Here is a 19,716-nt window from a genome sequence, read left to right as displayed (position 1 = left end):
GATAGCTTAGGAACCCCAAGAGTTAGAGTTATTGGGTTCTTCCCCTGCATCTTGCTGCATACATTTTTACATTTTTCCATTCTCCCAAAACCTTCTAGCACTAACGAGTATCACATAATAAGACAATATTGTGGGGAGTTTATGGCAAAGAGGTGGTGTCATAATGTAAGTCATATTGGGGCAGACAATCCATCTCACTCAAGTCCCAAAAGCCTCCGTAAGGGATTGTTCTTGATTTGTGGGGATCAGGCATGGGCAGGAATTCCGTCTTGGCTTTTAGGAGGGCCATGTACCATAGGGCGGTTGTCCGTATTGACACCCAACCAAACTTTAATTGGTGAATGGACTCACAAAAACAAATCGGCAAACAAAATTCAAAAGAGGAGTGTGGACAATTTGGACCCAAATTGTAATTCCGAAATTTTTCATTGGCCTAAGTCAAAAAGAGTTGCTGTGTCCCTGTTCCTGCCGTGGGTCGCAGCAGCCAAAGCTCTAGGTGAATTGGGCCATCTAGAGTGCTGGGTGGTCAAACAGGCAAACTTGACATCCACCGCCATCAGTTCTCTCCTAGAAGATGAGGAAATTACCAGACAGGCCACGCTTCAAAACCGCACTGCTATAGATTTCCTTTTGTTACTGCATGGACATGAATGCCAGGAATTCGAAGGACTGTGTTGCATGAACCTGACCGCATAAGCTCCAAACATCCATGCTGCCCTGCAAAGCATGAACAACCTGATCGGACAAGTGAAGCAAGAAACTGAAGACTGGGTCAAAGAACTGTTCAAGGGCTGGGGATTCACAGGGTGGTGGTCTTCTATAGTTAAAACAATTGTGTCATTTCTTGCTATTCTTTTCTTTGTAACTATAGCGTTCGGGATCCTACATTGTTTGATTTTCAAAGCTATCAAAGGTCTCATACCTTCTACCTCAGAAGTCAACCACATAGAGTTGGCAAACCTAAAGCAATCTGATTTCCTTACCAATTGTAGGTGGTGGGAAAACCCACACCCAGTGTCAAAATGAACCTGATGTTTTTCTTGTAACCTAGTTAAACAAAAAAGGGGGAGGAGTTGCATCACTCTGGGGAATGGTCCCCCCCCCCACCAGAGACCCCTGTAGCTGTAACCATCTTAGTTTAATGCTTCATTCCTTTCTGGACCCAACTGGCTGGGAGTCAATTTTCCTTTCCTGAACAGGAGGGTAGAAAAGGCTCTTCCATTGTTCGCTCTCTTTCCCTCTCTTTCCCTCTTCCTCCTATGGAATAAATGTCTTGGACCACATCGGGGATTAGACCCTCTTTTGGAATCTTTTGCCTTAACCCTGAAATATTTTCCCCCAAAGCTCTCTCAGATTTGGGCTAGCCTTGTAACTCCAGGGGGCTGTGGGGGTAAGTATTGCCTTCTACAGGATCACTGCTTCAACAGAAACACATCTGTCACTGCAGGAGGACTGCAGCCACCATTTAAAGGGACTGCTGCCAACACCCTGACCACCAGGGTGTTAGGGCATGTTCTGACTCTGTCAGTGGGGGTTTTTTTGTTTGTACTATTACATTTGTATTTTTAATTTTTCCTAGTAAAGAACTGTTATTCCTATTTCCATATCTTTGCCTGAGAGCCCCTTTATTTCAAAATTATAATAATTCAGAGGGAGGGGGTTTACATTTCCCATTTCAAGGGAGGCTCCTGCCTTCCTTAGCAAACACCTGTCTTTTCAAACCAAGACATCATGACACCCCTCATCTGTGGGAGTGCAAGAGATCAGTTTTCACTCCCTTATGCCTGTGACACACAGCAGACAACCAGGCCTATGAAATAAGAGGAGTCTGGTGTTCTGCTGAACCAGGTTAGTGCTAATGCTTCATGTTCAGGCAGGATGTTTTACTCAGAGACCCACACCACATTAATATTAAATTCAAAACCCCATTACATGTCTATGTAATAGAAAATTCCTTTTATAGCACAGAGCTATAGGGGCTTGACTGAAGGAAAGCCCTGTTAGTTATAAATAATTCACCCAAGTAATTAAGCAATTTTAAGACCTGAAAGGAATGGTTCATGTGCCATTCTTTAATGAAAAATGGTCTCTTTTTGTCTTTCTCTACAATCTGGATTTTTTTTTTTTAAGTAATGCCTATTTTCTGTCAAAATACCCCATAAAATTATTGAATACCAAATTTTCTTAGCCAACCAAAATGCTAATTTTTTTTAAGGAATTGGCCCATATAAACACAATATTTGGCTGAGTTTCCCAAAAATCTTCGAAGAACCCATTTTGCTCTCCAGATCATCCTCTTAAGGAATGGGTGGGAAGCTGAGCAATGTATCCATGGCTTCTATCTCCAGCTTCCCACCACTGACATTGCTACACTGGGACAAAGAGCAAGGTCTTAGTTATGTGCTGGGCTAGACAAACTCACAAGGATTCATGTGTAGCTGGAATGCCTCCACTCTGATTTCTGCCTCTATGGGACACAAGTTAAACTTGCCCCCAGCATATTAAAATTTGGGTTCTGTAACACCAAAGCTCATAGACTCCAACCCTTGCAACACCCTAAAGAAATAACATAAACGTTTCAGAGAACAGAGACACATTTTGGCCTTCAGACACTGTTCCTGCAATACAGCAGTTGCTATGGAATATCACAAAGCCTGTATTTGTACAGTGCCACCATCTCTGTCCTTGGCACAGGGGCAAAGTCAGGGATAGGGATGTGACTGAGGCATTCTGTGCTCCAGAAACAGGAGCAGCTGGCTACAGTGTCTGCAGGAGCACCTACGGGGGCTGCTCTAATTGAAACCGGCCCCTGAGCAGCTCGGAAGCTAAGGAACAGAAGCAGTGATGCCTCAAGCCACTGATGTACTCTCTTCCTGAAGCTGCACCTTTGGAAGCACGGCAGAAAATAACAGCAGATTGTAAGAGACCCAGGAATAAAGCTGGGCAGAGCAGTCTCCTCACCCAACAGAGACTTTTATCCAGACACCAACAACCCTAAAATTGCACTCTGTTGCAGGTCAGCATTGCTTGCTGTTCACCTTAAGAGGAAGAGGGAAATGTCTCAGCTTCTGCTCATGTTTATCCTAGCTCTAGTATTGACTAATGTCATTTCACTTCTACAGCATTGCTTTGGAATTACCCTGTGGAAACCAGGAGCAATCAGCCTCTCTTAGCACACAGAACTGATCAAAATTTGAGTTTTGATCTTGGGATCATCTCAGACAGAGCAATCAGGCTTGAAGCTTTTCCTAATCAGAAGAAGAGGGTTAAACAGGTAACAAGCAAAGAACTCTGCTGTGTCATATGAATAATGAATCTTACTCAAGAACAGTGCTCTGATAGCAGACTGTGTCTGATGGATTACACTGGCTGTCAAAGAAACTGCTCTTCCCTAATAATACATGCTCTTAGTGGGGAGAGCCAGGAATGGGGGAAGAGAGACAGAGAGGGGAGCAAAAGGGAATTTAAAAAGCAATTTAGCATTTATCCCACAGCACAGTGAACACACAGAAGCTGAAGCAGGAAGCTGGGAAGTCTCTCATGATCCACATAAGCTATAAAACAATCTCCTGGATGTTCAGTCCTGCCGGTGAAAGACTTTGGCAAACCCAGAGAAGAGAAAAGCATTCTTATCTGCTGCTGCTGACTGCTTGTATCTGATGGCAGGGCACAAGTTCTAGCTGAGCAGACTTAATTTCTCATCTGGACTCACTCACTTCATATATGGAACTCGAAGGAATAGGATGGCCTCCAGATATGTCTCCAGATACAGTTCAGGTTCAAGTCCATTGAATGTGCAGGATTTTATTTCAAACCAAATCAGCTTCTCCTGTAAATTCAAAAGTGATTCTCTGGAGATACAGGTTTGCAGAGCCTTCTGTGATCCATAGCATTTCTGGGAAATATGATGTATTCTTGGGCCTAATTACTGACAGATTAAAGCACACAAATAGATCCCTGGTCTTCAAATAATTTTAAACAGAAAACCTTTGTTTTGGCCAAAATTATCTCAAAACTCAGTCTGCAGTGGCTACGGCATCCAAATGAAAGCATTTCTCTAACTAGCTCTCTTGCCCTTCAGAAGTGGCCATCTTGCCTCTACTTGCCAGCTACAAACGAGAATGAAAACCTATTCCTGAGTTTTCAGATATGGAAAGGCAGCATCCTCAACCCTCCCAAGCTGGCCAGCACAGGGCACACCGACCACATCATGAGAGGGCATTAATAAGTTCCCTGTTGAAAGAGGAGCATTCCTGAGCCCACCACACATTGTCTCTGCACACTTGGCCTGGGACACCCATCTCACCTCAGGAATCTCTTAGCAAGTTATTTACAGGGTTTCCTCTGCCTCAGGGAAAGAGAGTGAGCACACAGGAGCTAACAGGTGGGAAATCAGCACTAAGGGGGTTTTCATGCAGATGGTGTAGTCCTCAGTGAAAAGCAGCTTCTCCTACATGACCTTATTTCTGTGGGTCCTCCCATTATGCTGTGAAGGTAGCCATACACCCTACCTCATGTGGATGCTACAAGTGCATCAAAGTCTTCCAAGTGCTGTGTAATCAAGTAAACCAGTAAAACACAAGAATTTGTTTTGAAAGCAGACTCATTTGTGTATTTATAACAACAAATGAAAAGAAACTAAAATAATGCCATTTTTTATGATTTGGATTGGAGGGTAACTAGTAATTTTGCAAAGACAAGAAGGGCAAGAAAGCTGTATTTTAGCCTAATTAATCAGAACTAATGAACCCCTAAAACCTTGTTTCTCTCAATCAGCACACTCTCAGCAGTGACACTGTAGTAGCCTGTTCTCCATCAAAGAGCAGCCCAGGGGCCATCTAATGACACTCCAATGTGAGTGTCTCGGAGTTTTCCATGAAGTATAGCTTGCCTAAATTTCCAGACCAGATGGTGGTAGTGTGAGACAAACTGTCAGATGGCTCTGAAGTGTTTAATACAATTAAGGATATGCAATCTGGAAACGCCCTGGGCTCAGACAATTTGTCTACAGATTTCTGTAAAGCTTTCAGAGACAAATCCATGCAGTCTCCTTCTGAGCAAGCTTCATGATTTTTTAGCCAACAGCAAGGGAATCATGGATCACAGGAAGCAAACAGCACCTTTTGCTGATGCCTTCTCACCCCCATAATGGGCAGGGCAGCAAAGGAGTAGAACATCATCTCAGGAAGAGCTTCACTGAAAGAGTTTTTAAGCATTTGAATGCATTGCCCAGGGTGGTGATGGAGTTGCCATCTCTGGAGGTGTTCTGGAGTGCCACATCCAGAAACAGCTGGATGTGGCACTTTGTGCTGTGATCTAATTGACAAGGTGGTGATTGGTCAAAGTTTGGACTTGATAATCTTAAGAGGCCTTTTCCAACCTAAATGATTCTGTGATCAACAGTTGACAAACGTCATGAAATAGAATCAGTTTCTCAATAGCAAATATTTTGTCTCATAATGCTTTTCATCTAAGCAAAAGAAGCATTAATTCTCTCTGTGTTCCTCAAAGACTTGAAATTACACCACCTGCACAGACAGGGAAACTGAGGCACATTGCTTCACAGCTCATCTCCATCCAGCAGACCAGTGGGAGAACAGCACATACTGGCCTGCCTTCTCTTTACTCATCCTGTCCTCCCTTTCTTTGCTTTCCATCTGCACCAGCATCAGCCTAAGGAAGCAGATCCCAAACCCCTAACATTTCCACAAGCTCAGAAAGACAGCTTGCCTTTGACACCAAGCAAGACAGAAGACACCCACAGAATGGGAAAAGCCCACACCTCCCACTTCAGAGCAGCAGAGCTGAGTGGAGAGTGACTGTGAACAGAATCACACAAATACATGGCCTCAGCTACCCCCTGTCAATCGTTTCACCAACACACATATCCCAGTACCAGGAACAGGAGCACCCAGTAGCAAACATCCCACATGTGACATTTCTCACTGAAATATTTTGTCTACCCTGGAGTAAAGGGAGAGACCTACTGCCTAAAACACACACTCAGAGGTGGAGGAAGAAAGGAAAAGGTTGGAGGAGAAGCTGAGCTGCTGTAGCACAAAAAGCAAAAAATTAATGGCCATAGCAGAGTTCAAGATCTCCTACTTCCAGGTGTGCTTTGTGATCTGTTAAAGGGCAACAGGGAGGTGATCACAACACCACAGCGGGTGATGTAAATCACAGAATCACAGAATTGTTAGTGTTGGAAGGCACCTCTGGAGATCATCTAGTCCAACCCCCCTGCCAAGGCAGGGTTACCTCATGTCAAATCCACTCTAGGCAGAAATTTGTCCTCTTTGATCTCCAAACAAAAATACACGAAGGGCTTGAGAGAGCTTAAAATAACTTGAAGTACACTTTACATAAGGCATATTACCTGTGTTTCCAAAACAAGCAGAGAAAAACCCAAGATATTCAGTTTAATGACATTTGTGTTAGATCTGGGAAAAAAAACTACGTATCATTGCATGGCTAGAACTAAAACCTGTGAGTGCCCAGAGCCATGAGCTCTTGTTCCATGACTACTTTAAGCTAGCATAACTACCAGCTGCTGCCAAAAAACAACTCTTCCACTTCACACTCCTATCACTTCTTCCCATTCACACCAGCAACTGGGATCTGCATCAAGCTGTATTGGTTTATGAATGCCAGCAAGACTGAAGAAGCAGAGGTGGGAGTAAAACTCTGGAATTAATTGTGGCATTGTCATCCCAAATTAAATTCATCTGCCTTTAAAAGATACATGCGACCTCTTCTCCTACCCCTCACACTAACCTTGCAGCCCATATCTGACTCTTCCTCCCAAAATGGTGTGTACCTCCTCTCTGGGCTGAGCTCCACAGCCCATAACATTTCCTTTGGACTCTACAGCTCATGGAAGAGGTGGCTTTGCAGCCACACAAGCCCCATATTTCCTACTGCTCAACAGCCAGATGGGAAAACATGTCACTGCACAGCTGAGAATTGCATTGAGAAATCTATTTGCTCAGATGAGCAAATAAAGGCTTTACAGGTAATGTTCAGCTCCTGCTCCACCAACTCCTGGGTGTTTGTTTTCACACATTTCTTTTCTGGTTCAGGTATTTGATTGTGATATATTTATTGCTACAGGGAACATCCTTTTCCACTGTGCAAGATTCCTTATGTAGCTATTCCTGGTTAAATGGCCACACACTACACTTGACAGCACACCTAAAAAAGCTAGTGAAAACCTGCCACTACATATTTCAGTATGTATAGTAAATAGAAAATGTGCCTGCAAAAGCAGAGCAGGGAATCTGATGCTAGAGTACAACCAAAGAGCAAAAAGGCTGCAAAAAGGTATTTCAGGGTGGAAGATCCCATCTACATAACGTGCCAGAAGATGAGAACTCAACCAGTAAGTGTCTCTTTAATAAAAGGAGGAACAAACCCAAAGCCTGCAAATGCTAGTCAGAGGCATCTTACAACCTTTAAAACCAGGTGGTTGTGGCATACCAAAACTAAAAAGATGACATGCATTCCTGCCTTAAATATCTTGGTTTATATCTCTCTCAGAAAGCTGGAAGGGTAACAACACAGCTCTGAGTTTTTGAGATGTTAGTCTTGCTGCTGAATGCAAGACAAGTGCATAGAGATGTAACAGGAGCAATTAATTACCCTCCCTGCTGCACGTGAGCCCAGTCAATCAGGAACTAGTTGGGAACCCCTCCTGCTCAAAACAAGTTACAAGCTGTCTCATCCAAAGAGTGGGGAGAGCATGAGCTCCCTGCCACTTCTTACAGGTCAGGTTCACCACATCACTTGAGCTGGCAGATGCAGCACCAGACACAAGAACTGCAGGAGCCATACCAATTTGAAGCATCGCTGTTCCCAGAAGACTTCTTCATGCTTCTCCTTGCATCACTGATGCACATAGCAGCTGACAGGCTTAAGGGGGTGAGAAGTGACCTGCTATGACCTTATACATGAGCACGTGATTCCATTCTTTAGAGCTGTCATGCATTGTAAATGCACAGCTTTCACGCAGGTTGTTTGTAAATGAGTTCAATAGATAGGTGCTGGAGCTTTCTTTAGTGTTACACAGGCAGTTGCACTAAGCTTGGCAGTGCTTGAGACACATTCTCTAATTTCTCTAATATATATTTTTCATCTTCTCACGTGACCTGTCTCACACATTGTTTATGAGCTCCCCGTGCTCCATCTGTCAATATCTCTCCCTGCATGTGATGTCTGTCAAAAAAACCTCTGCACAGCTCCAGGCTCACTCTCAACCTGATGTACTTCCTCTCTCTCCAAGCTCATGAAAAACACCTTCCCCAGGCAGTTGCTTCAAAGAAATTCTTATCTACAGATGCTTTGATAAACAGCCTGTATTACCAAAAGGACTTTATCTATTAGGTAGTGTAACTCGTAATTCTGAGATCAAGTCTTCTGGTACACTTTCATAATGTTTTCCTACTGCTATTATCCAGAAGAACTACTGATGAAAGTCAGATAACAAAGATAGATAGTAAAAGGCAAATAAAGTCTTCTTGCATTGTGCCACAGTCTTTGTTCCAGAGACAGATGGCAGCCTGCATGACGCTGGGCTTCAATCTGTATGTGACCCAGAGGGTCAGTGATGCTGTACATCATCAGCTGCCTGGCCCTGGCACAGAAAGGCAGGTGGGACTGTAAACAGGAAAGACTGACTTGGCTTCAGGATGGATGAGGTAGTGTGGGGCTTGGCAAATCACTTAATCCTGCTCTAAATCTGCAAGGTTGGACATTCTGGCTGACAAAGACATCTCCCTTATTTGTTTTTGGACAAACTGTCAAATGTGCAGTTTTATATACGCCAAATATGACAGTTTCAGATCATGGCCTTTTCCTGCACAAGGACAATTTCAACCTCAGTGTGTAATTCAAATCTCATAATTTCATTGAGCAATTGCAGATTAGAGCTCTAAAAAGGTCTCAGTTTCTTCTCCCTGCTTCTGAGGTGAAAATGAAAACAAGAGGGGAACATTTGATGATTTTGTTGATGGGATCACCTACAGCTTTCTTTACTGGCACTTATCATAGCTTATAAAGTCAGACATAAAGAATTATTTTCATTAAATAGCATCCCACAAACCAAATTATTTTTCCATTCAGCAGCAGCTATGATAGACAAAAACAATGTTAAGCAAAAGCAGTTTGAAAATGTAAGCACCTCAAAAGAATGTCCAATTCTGAATTACACAGCTCAAATTGTCATTTAAAAATCATTGGTTTAGATTGTTATAGGTTCAGTCTGTCATCTAGCATAGATCAGCATGGTATAAGGCAGGATCTGGGCTTTACAGCATGTACCATGGGTACACAGCTTGCTCCTAGAAGTAAGAAACTCTGTGTCCTTCACTTCTCCTCTGATCTGCTATGCAACTCATGTAAATTGCCCATCCTCCACAAACTACATCAGCTGGATGTCCCACAGCTCTGTCTCTAACCACAGGGACCAGCTCAACTCACGATCAGCCAGAAGAGCTTTGGGAAGCTCAACCTGTCAGTGCCAAGAGGACAAAGTACCTTCACCTGTGCCTGTCATGGGCGCCCAGAATGTAGGGTACACCCACAGGGACCTGCAAGGCAGCCATTGTCACACCAAGTGATCATCCAAAGTCTGACAGCTACATCCAAGCATAAAGAGCATTTAAGGAAGAAGCTTCCTGAAGGACAATGTGCTGTTGCTTTCTGCTGGTGAGGAATGATACCAGGAACCGAGGAGTCCTTGCACCTGGCAGTGCCCATCAGCAAAATAAAACTGAAGAGGTGGATGTGGAACATACACTCCTGGAAACACTGCTCCCACCTCTGAGGCTGTATTTGGGTACCATGCACCAGAAACAACATCTACACATCATTCCAGCCTGGCTGGGCCACAGTATGCTGATTCTCAGGATGCGTATTGATCTCACTTCTGCCCCTTTAGCAACCAACACTTCAAGACAGGCTTTGAGCTTCCTTCAGTTGTATCACTAGAGGGATGGTAAAATGGGAACTGGGAAAATGAGCTTGGAGAAGGCATTTAAAGGAATAACCCTAGGTCAGAAGTATGAGACAAAGGTTTTCAGGCTCTGCCAATTCAGCAAAACAATGCTGTGGTCAGGGCCCGAGGGCTTTGACATTTTCATCTACATATTCTTCAATTTTATTAGGCTTTCAGTTGTTTTTGTCTCTTGGCAAAGGTGCGTTTGTAAAAGAAGCAGTATTACAACTAAGCTGGAAAAAGCAGTCTCTCCCTGTTTCACCCAAACAGGCACGAAGGACATTAAACAACACACACACACAGCAGCAGCAAATAGCTGCTGGAGTTTTCAGTATTTTCTAATCTGTCTCCCAGCAGGTCAGGTGGAAAGAAGGAGTCTCTCTGGAGTTTCTTCAGCTGAAGTTTGATTGATCAGCTCTAGCTGAACCAAACTGTTCCTGTAAGTGCTTCTGTAAACAAACTAATTACAAACCCCTACTTGACTGTATTTAGTTTATGGATTTAGCAGTGACATCTGCACTAGCTAAATCAGGCTGGAACAAGCAAACCTACCTCTGACACAGCATCTAGTGGAGAAAGCATATTAAACTTCTTTTTGTTCACAGATTTTTCTCTCTTCTCCCCAGCCCAGTGACTCTTTGTGACAAAGATTTATAGAACTAGCAGTCTAAAGGGGGTCATTGTAGGGCAGGCAAGCATAAAATGAAAATGGAAGAGGCAACTGGAGATTAGCTTAAAGTAAGATTCATGTTGCACAATTATCACAGTAAATTCAGGAGTTCAGAGGAGACAGCACTGTGCTTACTTCTCACTAGGCATGTCAGAGTGATTTAGAAGTGACCATTTGTCCTGCTACAAACAACAACTTGATCCTGAAAGTGCCCTGACTTGCTACTTGCTGCCTTAAACATGAGCTGCAACAATGCACCTTCCACTCTGCACCTCTCAATTCTCACGAGGAAACACAGCAAGGTCTGAGTATTTCAGCAAGATATTTGTAAAAGCATCCTTTTGCTGGGATTGCTGAGGAACATTCACTGGGGAAAGAAAAAGGGGAAGTGAACACCAACGAACAGAAAGTCTCTTTGCATTGATTTATCCTCCAGTTCACATTCTTAGGCACTGAATTATCCATCTTCCATATAAAATGATTTATTACTATCTATTTTCCAGACATGCCACAATATATACCAAAAATTGTTTTTTACAGAGAACTCTCAGCCCAAGGTTATGTCTAAGGGGCTGGGTACCAGAAAACCCACATTTCTTTGCCTTTCCTTCTCAACTTTGAGCATTAAATGTTATGTGGGTCTCTCAATTCTTGTTTCAAAGACGTGTCCAAGGACTCCAAATATTAAACGTGTATGTGAGCCATAAGAATGGTCTAAGACTGACCACATGCACTCCACACTAGTGCAGAAGTAGTTGGTGGACTGGAGATTAAAGCAGTGCTTCTGCATTACTGCTGCTTCTTTTTCTATTCTCTTGAGGACTCTAAAATTGTGTGCATTTATTCTGAGAAGAATCCAAATAAGTTTCATTCACTTGTTCTATAAAACTACAATAGCTGAGTTAGTCTTCAAAAGCATGTCTTTTTTTAGTGTTTATCCTTCATATGTACTTAATCATTTACCATAAATAGGAATGGATCACTTTTTGTTTACTTGAAGATATGAACGTTTCTATTTTCCAGAATTGTCTGAAAGAGAAATTTCCCAGGCATAATCTCTTGGAGCATATTAATGGGCACTAGTGGCTTCAACCTTGAAGCAAATCTGCTTTAACTGTAAAACTAAATGCAAACTTAATTAGTTTTTTTTTTTTGTTTTGTTTTGTTTTTTTTTTTTACATAAAAGCAGTCCACCACTGGTCTGATTTATCCTACTGCTGGAATTGCTTCCACCAAAAGAAAAGCCACAATAAAGCAAAAGGTAAGTGCAATTTTCAGTAAGTTTTTGCTTAGCATTGCACCAGTAGAAAGCTCATCAGAGCTGGGTCCTCTGTAGGTAGGACACTCGCATAATGGCAAAGTAGAACAGGACAAGCCTAACTCTAAGAGCATCAATGGATCCGTCACCTAAGTGAATTAAGACGCTTAAGCTCCCTTCTTTGCCCTCTGGCAGGTTGAGGCATCCTGCAATAAAAGTTTAGTTAGAAGAAGGATTACCAGGCATGTATAAGCTTTGAAACAGACCTGTCATGTATGAAAAGCAGCCGCTGATATTGATGCCCTATGGAGAGGCTCCCTTGGAGTTTGATTACAGCAGTCCAACATTCCAATTTATGAATTACACTCAAGAACAGTTTATCCCCCCATGCAGATATGATCTAATCACATCAGTCCCCTCTGAGATTCCCAGTGGAGCTTTTAATGCTTTTGGACACATTAGATCATGCAGTCAGCTTGACAATTCTGCTTGAGGGGATTTGTCAAAGCCATTAGAATGCAGACTGGATGCCTGCACTGAAGGATGTGGAATCACCTGCCTGAGCCTGCACTGGGCTAGCTGGGACCTCAGTGATAGGTAGAAGTGCCCTACTATACAGTGAGCTAATTTAGCAGAGAAAAACCTCAAACCAACTGCTTTACACAAAGCTTAATCCAAATCTTCAAGATTCAAAACATTTTTAGTCATTACCTTCTCATTCATTTGGGAAAGCCAAAGAAAACAGACACTACCCTCAGGAAGGCTGTACCCTGAGGATATCCAAACCAATCCAAACCAGGAAAAATGGCAAGAGAGACACAAACCCAATCACAAAGCTGAACTGTGGGTCCAAGGTTACTCAGAAGAAAGGATGTTAAGGGTCTGCAGATAATTTGGTCCTTCAGAAGCAGAGAAGGGACATGGAAACACTCGGTTACCACTTTGAAAACCTGATAATACTTCGTCAGTCAAAGTATACTTTGAAAGAGCAACACTGCCTAAAACTCAAGGAGAAGAAATTTTCCATGCTTAATGGTAGGCTACTGGAAATAGTATCAAAGAGGAGCTGATCACTCAAAAGCTGGCCTCCAAAAGTTTTCTAAACTGTGCTCAGAAAAGCTTCACAACAGCAACCTTGGAAGGAGAGACTTCTATCAATTATTAGGATAAGGCTGGGAGCGGAATCACATTTTTTCTATTCAGTTTGTTCTGTGGCACAAGTTGGTCCAGCTGAGTAAGCAGGATAATGAATGTGTTCTCCTGGGAGAGAAGAATGGATCTGCTGGTCAGCCAATCTTGTGCACAGAACCACTGACAGGCCTGTATGGGGACAGGGCCTGCAAGTCCATCCAGCTTAACCCTAAAAACAGAGAAGGGAAGCTATAAATTCCCATTCCCATTTGGTGTCCAACCCTACCAGGGGGATTAAACACCTGGTCTCCAGTCATTTCTCCAGCTGCCCATCAAAGGGTGGTGAGGGCAGCTCTCTGAACACCTGGGGCTCAGGGCATGGCTCTTCCCAGGCACTTGGAAATGGGGCAGGAAATTCTGAACTAACTGCACAGGAAAATAACACACAGACACTTGTGTGACTCTAACCCACTAACTGCTGTCTCTAGCAGCAAACATATGGCAAAATCAGGAACAGAGCTGGGAACAAAACCACATTTTCAGCTCATTTGCTTTTTCCAGGAGTCACAAATCACCCAGCTCCAGTTATCCTGTCCAGCACTTAAGCAACAGTTGGCTTTTCACAGTTTATGTAATATTTGTTATACAAGCATATTTCCTCCATCTACCTTAAGAGAGCTTCAGAAAAAAACCCAGTTTCTTCCGTGATTAGCATGGGGACTGTCTGCCTTTAGAAGTCAGATGTGTTTCACAGGAAAGGGAATGTGAGCATTTGAGGAAGGTGCGTAATAGTTGTGACAGGTCTTTTCTTTTGCCTTTCCCAGTAACTGAAGCCCAGAGCAGACCCTCACATTTGTGTCTTGCCTCGGTGGCTGCATCCTTAGTGGAGTCAAATATCCACACCCTTGCAAACAGGCCATGGCTAAGACAACTGCTTCCCATCCACAGCAGTGCTGACTGTGCTGGAACACATTCCCAGTTCCCCACCACCCACTGAGCTGCAAAAGGAACTCAGTACCTATAGCTTTACAGCTCCTTGGGGGAAACCATCCCAAAAAGTTTTTTTTGAGATGTTCTGTTGCTACATTTTTATTCCATTACAGCCCACTTGAAATATCCCAAGTCTGTTTTTACACTGATGATAATAAGACTCTGAATTTGTGCTACCAACAAACATTCTACCATCCCTTTGGGAGGCTGTGAGGGAGGATTCTGTAAGTAGCAGAATCCATACTGGAGTAAGGATGGGGATACTGGATCTCCTGGTTCCTCTACCTCACACATTCCTGAATCGTCTGTTTTCAAGGAAAAAAAAAATTAAAATCTTTCTTGTGAAATGTGATCAGTACATTTTTAGCCTGGTTTTCTCTAGAAAGGGGGTTCATGTAACCACCCTGGTTGCAACTCCTCTCCCAAGTAACCTTCAAATCTGCCAGGTGACTTTAGACAAATCTGAGAGGATTTACAGCCTCAGGGATGGTCCTTACATTCCTACACTTTTTGGAAACTAACAATTGAGCAGAGACCTTCAGGCTGTGATCTCCAGAGAGGGAGAACACTATTTACATTCTGCCTAACAGCACAAACATGTTTACATGTGTATATACATGTAATATTCAGACATAAATACACACATAGTGACAGAGTGACCAGCACATGCACAGCTCTGGGTCAGCTATTTCCTGCTTTTTTCTTCCCCTTTAAATCTAAAAACTATGCATCTTTCTATTTCAAATACAAGAATTTTCTTTTTCTAAAAATAGAATAAAAAGTACTTTACCCTTTCACTACTTTGTTGAGTTATTTATATTTTTGTTTTATCTTATTTGATGAAAAGCTGCTTCCTATCAAACTTTCCAGACGCTTTTGCCTGTAATAGATGGCTTTGTCACCTCCACACTGGGTGCAATGTGGCAGCTAAGTGCCACTGGATATGGTGTGTAAAGTTGTTATAATAAATAGCTTCAAATCTGGTCTGGATCAGAGAAATAACCCTGAAACAAAGAAAATTGAATTACTCCTTTCTAGTTTCAGGAAGATCAAATCATAAAGCATTTGAAGACAATATCTCTTCTGCTTGGATCCCTTGCATTAAGAAAAAACACAACTGGAGAGCACAGTGAGGCAGAGACAGAACTGTTACCCTGGAATATGACTTGGGAACAGTGATGCTTCTCCACAGAAAACTGCTGATGCTCAAATACGAGCAATGAGCACAACATGAACCACATGAATGGACACCCATTACATGAACAGAGCTACCAGCAAATAGAGATGAGGGGATTCTGATTGTCTTTACATTTCTTTTGTATGTTCTGTCACCTTTTTGAGGAACAAAACAAACTGAAGTTCCACAGAAACATCAATCACTTTCTCTCTTCAAAGCCACACAAAAATGCTGTTAAAAAGGCAAGATTTTTTTTTTTGCATGTGATAATGGATGTTTGTCCAAAACAAAAGTATTGAGCCTGCCAAACTACTTTTGAAATGACACTGTATCTGTTGCATGTTTGAATTTCTTTCCCATGGAAAGCAGAGTTTCAGGGAAGAGGAAGGGTGCACACCAGGATCTCTCATGCTACTTTGGAGCAGGGGTGCAAGCAATGCACAAGCTAAAACCTGGAAAGAGCCTTCACAGCAACTTGGCCAGCCTCTGTTATACATGGTAATTGTTAATGGAAATACTACGGCAATTATTTCTTCTGTTTTTTTTATCTCATTCTAACTCATGTTTAGTATCCAGTGTTTCAAAGGCAAGTGGATCATTCCTGTATAATGTGAAAAACAATGATTTTTCTGATTTTTTTGATTGGGTCAAAACTGCAAAACCACATGACACTTCCTGAGGCACATCTCAGCCAAACAGGACTTGAAAAGTTTCATATTCAGAAAATAAGGCAGGCTTCAACCAAGTGTTGAGATCACTACATGCCTAAAATACCACATGGACTGCCTCCAAAAGCCACCCAAAATCAGCAGGAAGTGTTTCCCTGATTTTGATAATATTTTACTCAAAAAAAACCCCTTGTATTTGCAGAAGACAAAGTAATCCACCAGAACTTGCCAACTAAAATGGATTGTATTAAACTCAGACACATTTAGGTTACTGCAGTTTCTTTAAGAAAGAAAACCAACAGTGCTGAACCTGTCAAACAATTAAAACCCACAGAATGTCCCATTTTACAAGAAGACTGAAGCTGTGCTGCAAATCCTTTCTCCCAGAGGTTAACAAGGAAAGGCAAGTGTGCCAGTTTTGCTGATTTGTACCTCTGCTGAGATAATCTTAGGTGCACCAACCTTCCCTCAGGACACAGAGTCAGATGTGTGGAGGACAAAAGTGGGCAAGCCTGACAACCTGTTATGAGACACACCAGGTCTGCAGAGGAAACATTGGCTGCTATTTATTTCATACTATTGCATCCCAAAGCTGATTTGTGCAACAAAGAACCAAACCACGTGAAACACCAGTGAAACTGAACCCAGCAGAGAACTGGGTGGCAATCTAGGCAGAGGAGTTTGGAAAAAGGAATGCAGTAGTGTAAGAGAATTTCCAGGTATTTCCATGAAATTCCTTGAACCAGCAGTCTGAAGAGTCATTAATTTAGTTTCCCCTGAATGCAAGATATGGCAGTAAAGTCATGGAATGTGCTTGGGATTAGCTCACTGTGCTTAACAAGATGGGCAAAAACTCACAGCAGCACAGGTGACATCTCTGGGCTGACACCAGCTTTACACAGGGTTAAACACTGATTTGTCCAGTGGGGCTGTTAGGGACAGTCAGGGAGCTAATCAGGAATAAATAAACCAGTTTTTAATAACAGCCTTGGTCCAGACTGAGCAAGACCACACCTATTCTTACACTAACCACCTTATTTTCTAGCTTGGTGCTCAGTCTGGCCTAGAGAAGAAATTTTAGAGAGCATATATAAATGTGCATCTTTAGATGTCTGGCACACCTTTAAAGGTCAGTCATCCCACAGATCTTCCTTAGAAACCTGCATGGTAAAAACTCACTCTTTTCAGCATTTGAAGTCTGTTAAAATTATTTTCCTAATCTTTTGATGCAGTCCTTAGGTTCCACCTAGTGGCTTTCAACAGCCATAAACAGCAGACTAGGACAGGCATTTTATTGCCTAAATTCTTAATTCTCACATGTGTGTGGTCTAGCTGCAGAAAGAATCATAGAGTCTTCTTTAGATGTAATTCTGCAATTTTGACCCAATCAATCCTTAGAAAAATAATTGCTCTTCATATTCCACAGGAATGATCCTCTTTGAAACATTGGATACAAAACATGAGCTAGAATGAGATTTTAAAAATAGTAAGAAATAACCTGCTGTGGTACTTCCACTACATTGCCATTCATAACAGAGGCTGGGGAAGTTTCTGTGAAGGCTTCATCGACTCCCTTCACAGCCAGCTGAGGAACAAGCACCTCTAGACCAGGACTCAGATGACTTTTTGTAGAGGTTTACCTTCAGGTGAGATGAATTACATTCCAGAAGTGTCTCATTTCCTCATTTTCATTACAAAGAGAAGCCAAGGGGCTTACTGATAGCCTAGTACCACCACCACACCTCCTGAATCGCACCCAGGCTGTCTGACTAAGAAACACTCTCTGACACAGCCCTTGAAGTGCAGCCCACCTTGCAGGGAGCTCTCAGCAGGCAGCAAAAGGCATCTGGAAGCAGGGCAATCACAACAGTTACAGATTTGCACCTAAGTTTAAAAGCCCAATGTTATCACAGAAAACTTATTTCAACACTGTTCTGCTCTCAGAATACATCTTACCCTGCTGCTCAGCTGTGTTAGGCTGATGAAGGTAGGCTTGTCTTATAGCATGAAAAGTGTAAGACAGTTCTGCTCCTGCCGACTTGAAGGTTATAAAATAATCTATGCTTATACTTCAGTTCCCTGAGGCATTAGCATAACACTCACTACAAACATTTTAGCCCTCTTTGGAAAAGCTGTAGTCCCTCTAAAGAGTCACTATCTTCAAAGGAAAGGGGGGAAAAAGCATCCAAAGAAATGTGAAACTTCATGAATTTATCAGCTGCCACATTAGAGGTCGAAAGCAGATATTTCAAAGTAATTTTAGTGCCTTACATAAACAACAAGACAGGGTTCACCAGAACTGATCTAGTTGGTCCACAGAGATCATATCCATTTAAAGAGGAGGTGAAATAAAACTCAAGGAAAAAAAAAAAAAAAAAAAAAAAAAGAGGAAATTAACCTAGTTCATGATTTATGGAGTGTGGGATGGATGAAAGGTCTTTAGCTCCTTAATGCAGCTTTTTCTGTCTACTCTCATTTTCAAGGAGCTTTACTTTTGGTCACATGCAGATTGAGGCTTGCACCCAGCAAATCATGTCTGCTTTTCTAGAACGTGACTGGTGTACAGCAGAGCTGCTCGAATTTATAACTCCACAGCGGTGTCTCTCCGCTTCCTCTGCACAGTTCACCTTCTCACCTTCACCTGAGCTTTCATGAAGCATGTGACAGACTGGTTCTTTAATGCAAAGAAAAGGAGAAAATCCACACTTGCTGTCATGCTGTCGGGTTCATACCCCAGTCAAACGAGACATGTGGTTTATCTGCGAGAGTTAAACCAGTTTTTGTGCAACAGTGATTTCACAAAAGCTGAGGAGAATTACAAAGCTGAGCTATCATCTCCTTAAAGTGACTGTCTCCCCACTCCGCACAAAAACAGGTGTTGTGCAGTCTTACCTGCCGAAACCTTGACTCAGGCAGAGGCTGCTCCCTCGCTCTCAGCGTGGCGATGCCCGGAAGAAGCAGAAGTCACTCCTGGGAGCAATCCTCCCCTGTGCCACCGAAACTCCCCTCTCCAAGGCACTCCCCTCCCCAAGGCACGTCCACCCTCAATCCGCGGCAGGTGCGCCCGCCCCCTCATCAAGACAGGAAGGCCCCCCCCGTCACCCTTGGGCAACGCCGCGGGGGTGGCCCGGGAGATGGATTCCCTCCCCCGCCAAGGGCAGCTTTTCCCCGGAGGACCTACAGACGCCCAGCTCAGGCCCAGGGGTGCCGCAGGTGCGGCACCCACAGACGGCTCCAAGGGGCTGTCCCGGGCCCAGCTCGGGCGGAGGGCAGGGACCCCGCGGCACCGCTGGGGAAGCCGCCCATGCAGGGACAGGGGCTATCGGCAGGAGCACACATGATAGGTGGCTCCATAGCTCAGTGGTTAGAGCACTGGTCTTGTAAACCAGGGGTCGCGAGTTCGATCCTCGCTGGGGCCTCCTGCGGTTTTCATGCCTTTCATTTTTTATTACTGTATCTCCCCTGAGCGAGCTGGTGCGTTCCGGGAAGAGCGGGCGGCGGGGATCGCTGCCTTTTGCATCCCGGCACGGCGCCTGCAGAGGGCGGCGGTGGGAGACGAACGAAGCGTCGCAGCTGGAAACTGACGCCGTGGGCTCGGCTGCCTCCGGGGGCAGGAGCGCAAGGACGGTCCCGGTTCCGCTTCCCAAATCAATCATTTCCCTGCATCTGAACATCGGGGGTTGCTACGGCACCGCTTCCACCGCGTGGGATCCGGAGCCGCAGGATGCTTCCAGCCCACAGCATGGCTCAGCTCTAACCCGGGGTTTTGGGGGGTGTTGCTTGGCTTCTGGTGCTTTGATTGTGTTGGTGTTTCAGAGTTGCTGAACATTT

General features: G+C 43.5%; 1 non-coding gene across 1 annotated transcript; it reads left to right on the top strand.

Moving 5' to 3' along the window:
* Positions 1 to 19,231: 19,231 nt before the first annotated feature.
* TRNAT-UGU (transfer RNA threonine (anticodon UGU)) lies at positions 19,232 to 19,304 on the top strand. Its single transcript has one exon. It is a non-coding gene; the product is annotated as a tRNA-Thr (tRNA).
* Positions 19,305 to 19,716: the final 412 nt, after the last annotated feature.

Source organism: Anomalospiza imberbis, chromosome 3 (assembly GCF_031753505.1).
Source record: "Anomalospiza imberbis isolate Cuckoo-Finch-1a 21T00152 chromosome 3, ASM3175350v1, whole genome shotgun sequence".
Taxonomy (NCBI): Eukaryota; Metazoa; Chordata; class Aves; order Passeriformes; family Viduidae; genus Anomalospiza; species Anomalospiza imberbis.
This window is presented reverse-complemented; position numbering and strand designations above follow the sequence as displayed.